The sequence below is a fragment of the Tenrec ecaudatus genome, chromosome 14 (genome assembly GCF_050624435.1).
Source record: "Tenrec ecaudatus isolate mTenEca1 chromosome 14, mTenEca1.hap1, whole genome shotgun sequence".
Lineage (NCBI taxonomy): Eukaryota > Metazoa > Chordata > Mammalia > Afrosoricida > Tenrecidae > Tenrec > Tenrec ecaudatus.
This window is the reverse complement of record NC_134543.1, coordinates 78,670,899-78,676,857: the sequence shown is the minus strand read 5'-3', so window position 1 is coordinate 78,676,857 and position 5,959 is coordinate 78,670,899. Positions and strand designations below refer to the sequence as shown.

Genomic DNA, 5,959 nt, shown 5'->3' with positions numbered 1-5,959 from the left:
TCTAGCCCTTCATCCTGCAGGTCTTAGGGTGATTCCCCAACATATGAAAGGAAAAATAAAAAGAATAAAAATTCAAAGAATAAAGGAATCATCGGTTGCACTGATGAGTAACAAGGCAAGGGGTAAGAGAGTGCTCAGGACTGAGGGAAGAGCTGTTGGAACCTGTAGTTGTCACTACTTCCCTGATCTTTGAGGGAGGTTGAAGGCGCTGGGGGCCAGGCTCTTCAGCTTCATGAACTCTGTTCCTTGTCCTTGACTGGTAAGGTTGTGTGCTGGCCCCTGCTAGGCACAGGCAAGGTCACTCGGTTTCTAACTGGTTGCCTGTCATCTCCACCCAGATACTGACGTGCTCGTTCTGCCCCGTGGCCAGCTGGTAGCTGGTGCCCATGCCCCGGGCAAAAGTGCTGCCATCCTTGGTCATAGCATACCCCACTAAGGCCCGGCAAGCCACCGAGGAGACCGCAGGCAGCCTGGGGAAGAGGGAGGGCATGCTCTTTTCCGCAGCACCCTCCCCCGAGGCTCAGCCACCCACAGTCAGCCAGGCCCAGGTGATACGCTTCTCCTTCTAAATCCATGCACCACATATGGTGCTGGACCCCAGAGAAGCCCACCAGACATTGGTGGAGTTCTTGGACGATATCAGTTTCTGAGGTACAAAACAAGATTCTGCGTCTGCTGTTGCAAGCTGCCGGTAGTTGAAGAGACCAAAGCCATAGATTTGAATACCCGGGAGACAGTGAAGGTGAAGTAGGTGTTGCAGAAGGCCTTCTGGAAGCGCGAGTAGACCGGGATTCTCCTGATTTCAGCAGCCCAGACTTGGGGATGAGGAGGGGTTTGATACCGGGCCAGACACCACGGTTTGCGAATCAGTCAGGCACTCGGCTGAACAGGTTCTTTTCTCCGCATCCCAAGGTGTAGAGGTCGCCATCAGCCGTCAGCATGACCAGGTGGTCGTTCCCTGCGGTCCTCAGCAACGCAGACATCTACAACGGGACTTGCATGGCGCCATGTTCTTCTGCATGGCTACAGGAGCCCAATCACCCCGTACTTTTCCCGGAAGGAGCCCCAGAGGAAGGCACGGCCCTGTTCAGTGAGGGTTTCTGTGCGGCTCTCTCCTGCTGATACCTGTACCGCCTGCTCCTACAGGTGCACGTTCCCAGGGACCTTCTCTGAGCCTTCCAGTGTTGTGTTCCTTCCCAGCGTTACCTCATCGTTGCTGCGAAAGGGGTAGACCTGGCCAGTCTTTCTTTGACACGTGGTGTGCATGCCCCTGCCTTTTCTTGGATAACATCTTCAAGAATGGGCACTTGAGCTGACTCTTCCTCCCTATCAAATTCTTCCCCAGCCCTGGCTGGCCAACAGCTCCCTGCCCAGTGGCAGCACCATGACTGGTGATGAGGGACCTAGGACAGACCTTCACTCTCTTGCTTTGGGTGGTGGCATCTTTTGGGGATGACCTCTTGGCGATGCCCTTGGGTGGCATCTTTTTTTCCTGGTCAAAGATTGTGTACAAGAAACTTAATTTCATTTTTCAATGAACTTTTTCCAGTCTCCTTGATTCCACACAGTGGAAGGCTACTCAAGAATGTAAAGAAAATAGATACCAAAATGTACTAGAAGATGGAGAAACTTCAGAAATTTTTTTGTTAGGAGAAAGAAGGGAGATCCAAAGGTGGAATAGTCATGATTCCTTAAACATAAACGTTCTGGAAAATATAATCTACAGAGAAAGAACACAGAGTATTGATTTTCCAGGACTGGAGTTTGAATTAGGGCGTGCCTGAAAATGTCTGAGGGATCTTTTTGGCTTAATCCGAATGTTGTAAACTAAGAATGTAGCTACAGCTATATATTTTAAATTTTCGTGTAAATTTTGTAATGCAAAACTATGTCTGAATGAAGTTTTAAAAAATAAACCATTTTAAAATTCACTGTGTAATCACAGTGGTAACTACTACCAATACTTTTTATACCACAATGCAATAATAGTTATGAGCATTGTTATCAGATAAGAAAAGCATACACAAAGTATAGAAGTGAAAGGAAAATAATAGAGTATCCAATATGAAAAATATGCTTCTATTGGAGTGATGTCAGCAAAGTAGGCAGAGTAAAGAATGTGAAAAAAATTATTCCTCCATTTTAGCATTAAAGCAAGTAATTTGGAGCAAAATTGTCAGAATCAATCTTTTGGGATTGCTACAGACAAATGAAAAACTTACAAAATAGAACACTTGAAAAAGAAAAAACAAGATAAAGCAATAAATAAATAAATAAACCCCACAAAAGCTGAATTTCAATAAAAGGACTCTATAGCATTAGAATATATCCCATTCGTATGGAAAGGACAATGGGAGGCCAAAATGAACAAACAAATCCGCCTTGGAAGAAGAATAGCCAGGATGCCCCGTAGACACAGGTGGCCACATCTTTCCTCCCTTACTTTGAACTTGTTACAAGGCTAGTCCAATCCCTAGATTATTAAGAACATCATACTTGGCACAGTAGAGGAGCAGCGAAAAAGGGGAAATCCCTTCACAAGAAAAATTAATACCATGACTACATCAATGGCTTAAATATAAGAACAATTGTGCCCAGGGCCAGGCAGTGTTTCGTTCTACTCTACTTAGGATCCACAAGAGCAAGAAGTGAAGATGGAAAATGATATAACATATAGAAATTGTTAGGTTACATCAAGCCATTTCCAATATATAGTGATTCTGTGAACCAAAAATTGAAATACTGTCTGGTGCTTCTCCGTCTTCACAACTGTACTTATGCTTGAATTCATCTGTACAGTCACTCTCTAAATTCAACTCAATTCCTCCATTTCTCTGTCGGGTCACTTTAGGAAGCATGATGCCATTCTCCAGGGACTGGTCTCTCGTGACAACATATTCAACATATGAGAGACGAAGCCTTGCCATTCTTACCTCCCAGAAATATTCTTGCTGCATTTCCTCCAAGAAAGATTTGTTTATTCTTTTGGTTGTCCATGATATGTTTAGTATTCTTCATCAATAGCATAACTCAAATACATTGACTCTTTTTGGCCTTCCTCATTCAATGTTCAACTTTCACATGCGTATAAGACAATTATAAATACTGTGTCTTGGGTCAGGTGCATCTTAATCTTAAAAACAAACATCCTTGCTTTTCAACACTTTTATAAGGTCTTGCACAGCAGATTTACCCAGTCCAATGCCAGGAATTAGTTTGAAAATTGTAGGGAAACAAAATTCAAATTAATAGAATATAAAAGTAATTTTTTTCTATCCAATTTACAGCCTGGATAATGTTTTCAAAAGATGATTCTCAAATCACTGATTGTCACTGAGTCAAGTCTGACTCATATTGCCAAATAGGACAGAGTAGAATTGTCCCTATAGGTTTCTGAAACAATATAACTCTTTAAGGGAGCAGACAGCCTCATCTCTCTCCCTGGGAGTGGCTGGCCAATTTGAACTTCTGACCTTGTGGTTGGTAGCAGCACAACTAGTCTCAAGGAGATGATTCAGGCTGAGTAAATCTAACATTACTTAAGCTTGGTAGTTTCCTCTGATCCATGTATTAAGGGGCTCAGTCTGATGTATGAGTAACAAATATGGCTAGAGTTCACAAGTCAAAATTCTAGAAGAAGGGACTGACATAAGTGAGAAATGAGATCTGTTGAGAAATCTACTGTGTATCCTGTTGATAACTGCTCAAAGTATATATGTGAAGACACTCCCGAAAGCCAGGCAAAGAACCCCCTGCCCAAAGTTTAGACAAAGCACTCTCTAAAAACTACCACAAGGCTAGGAGCAATACCAGGTGAAAAACAACAAAAATTAACCAAAAAAATGTTAAAATAAGCCATTGGTTTTGTACTACCAAGGAACTTATCTCAGTGCTGGAGAAACAATAAACCATAAAGTAAAGATCATTCTGGCACCACCTCGTAGAATTTAAACTCAGGATCTAAAGGAATAAATGTTTTTCCACTTAAAGCAGTTCATTTTATAATGATAAAATCTTAAATTGGGGCAGCTGTGTCAAATTCAGTGCCTGCCCCGCCCATGGCAGGCCCTGGCCCAAAAGGCTGCCACAGAAACACTGTAACGCATGGGCCCTGTTTTTCCTTTTCTGGACCTCAGGGATAAATTTCGTTACTGACACTAAGAAAAAATAAAATAAAATCTTAAATTCAACATGCAAAATAACAAACCTAAACACTTATGCACCAAATAACATAGTCTAAAAATGTATGAAGCAAAAATTGATAATACTTCCTTGGGAAATAAATAAGACTACAATTAGAGCTGGGAATTTAAAAATATCATCTCATAAACATTGAAAAAATTAATTAAAAAATGATCAGTGAACATACCTAATTGACACTATAGACAATGTATCAGAAAGCCAAAGCGTTCACATTATTTTGAAGAGCAACCGAAACTTTCATCGAAGTAGAGTACAGTCCATGCCATAGCATAGGTGTGGAAATATTAAAAAGGATTAAAACCATAGAATATGTCTCCTGATCACAATAGTATTAATTTAAAAATCAATACCATTATCCTTGTAAAATCTGAATGTAAGTTTCAATTAAATAGAAAATAACTAAATATCACATTAGTCAAAGAAGAAATCAAAAAGGCAATTAGCAAAGCATTTTGAACTAAGTGAAAATTAAAACAGGCTATTAAAATATGTGAGATGCAGTTAAGGTAATATTTATGGGGGAATTTATAGCATGAAATAGCCATATTACAAAGTTCACCTAAATTCATTGAAGAATAAGAATGTGATTTGAATTTTTAGTTTAAAATCTCACCAGATAGAGCACTCCAAGCTCAGATGGTCGGTTTATGTATTCTAGTAACATTTAAGTAAAAATGACCATCAAGGATACCTACACTCTTCCAGATAAGTTAAGGGGAGAAACACTTGTTAATTCACTCTAAAAATTTAGCCTTACCCAGAAAACAAATTAGGCAAAGCACTATAACAAAAACTCTAATAAACTAATATATTTTACTAAAATGGACATACATAATCTTAATAATTTTTATCCAATCAATTTGTTACACCAAAATTAATATTTCATGAACAAATTCAGTCTAAACTCCATCAATATACTCCATCATAATAAGAGAGTAGTTAATTAAAATTTTGTAATTATCTCAACTAATGTAGTAAATATTTAGGACAAAATTCAGAATCCATCGCTGATAAGAACTCATGAACAATAGAACAAAATTTTCACAACCTGATAAAAGATATCTCTGTAAAACACACATCAAACAACCCTTTAAAGTGTGAGAGATAGCATGATTTCCCTCCAAAATTGGAACAAGACACAGATGTTCATACTTACCATTCATATTTTACATGCTCTGGAATTTCTGGGCTGACCAATAAAGCTAGAAAAATAAACAAAATACTTCTGATTAGAAGGGGGATAAAAGGTTTTCTTATTCACAGTGGCTATAACTTAATATAGAAAATATGGGTCTATAAAAACCATTTTGAATATAATCATGATTTTTATAAAACTAGTATTTACGTTTCAAATGCTAGCAACAGAGAGACAAATTAAAATAAAAACACCACCTACACTAGCATAAAATATTTGAACTGCTTAAGGATAAATTTTATAAATGTATACTGCTGGGAGAAACAAAAATATCTATACAAATGGAGAAATATGACATGCTTATAGATTATAAAATTCAACCATGTTCATTGTCTATTCTCCCCAAATTGAGCTATAAATTCAATGTAATCCCAATTAAAATCCCATGAAATTTTATGTATAAATTAATAAACATTTTACAAAATTTATTTGTATATTAAATGATCTAGAATAACTATAAGAACTTCTAAACCGAAAAAGTTATAGAATCTATCCTTACGTAAGTCTTTTTACAAAGTTAGAATATTCAAAGCACCTAGATAGACACAAAGACCAAATCAA

At 38.4% G+C, this 5,959-nt stretch overlaps 1 non-coding gene and 1 pseudogene across 1 annotated transcript; one reads left to right on the top strand and one right to left on the bottom strand.

Annotated features, from left to right (window-relative positions):
- Positions 1-230: 230 nt before the first annotated feature.
- On the bottom strand, positions 231-1,483 carry LOC142426619 (regulator of chromosome condensation pseudogene; annotated as a pseudogene).
- Positions 1,484-4,024: 2,541 nt separating this feature from the next.
- Positions 4,025-4,160, top strand: LOC142427105 (small nucleolar RNA SNORA5). Its single transcript, XR_012779932.1, has one exon. It is a non-coding gene; the product is annotated as a small nucleolar RNA SNORA5 (small nucleolar RNA).
- The last annotated feature ends 1,799 nt before the right edge of the window (positions 4,161-5,959 follow it).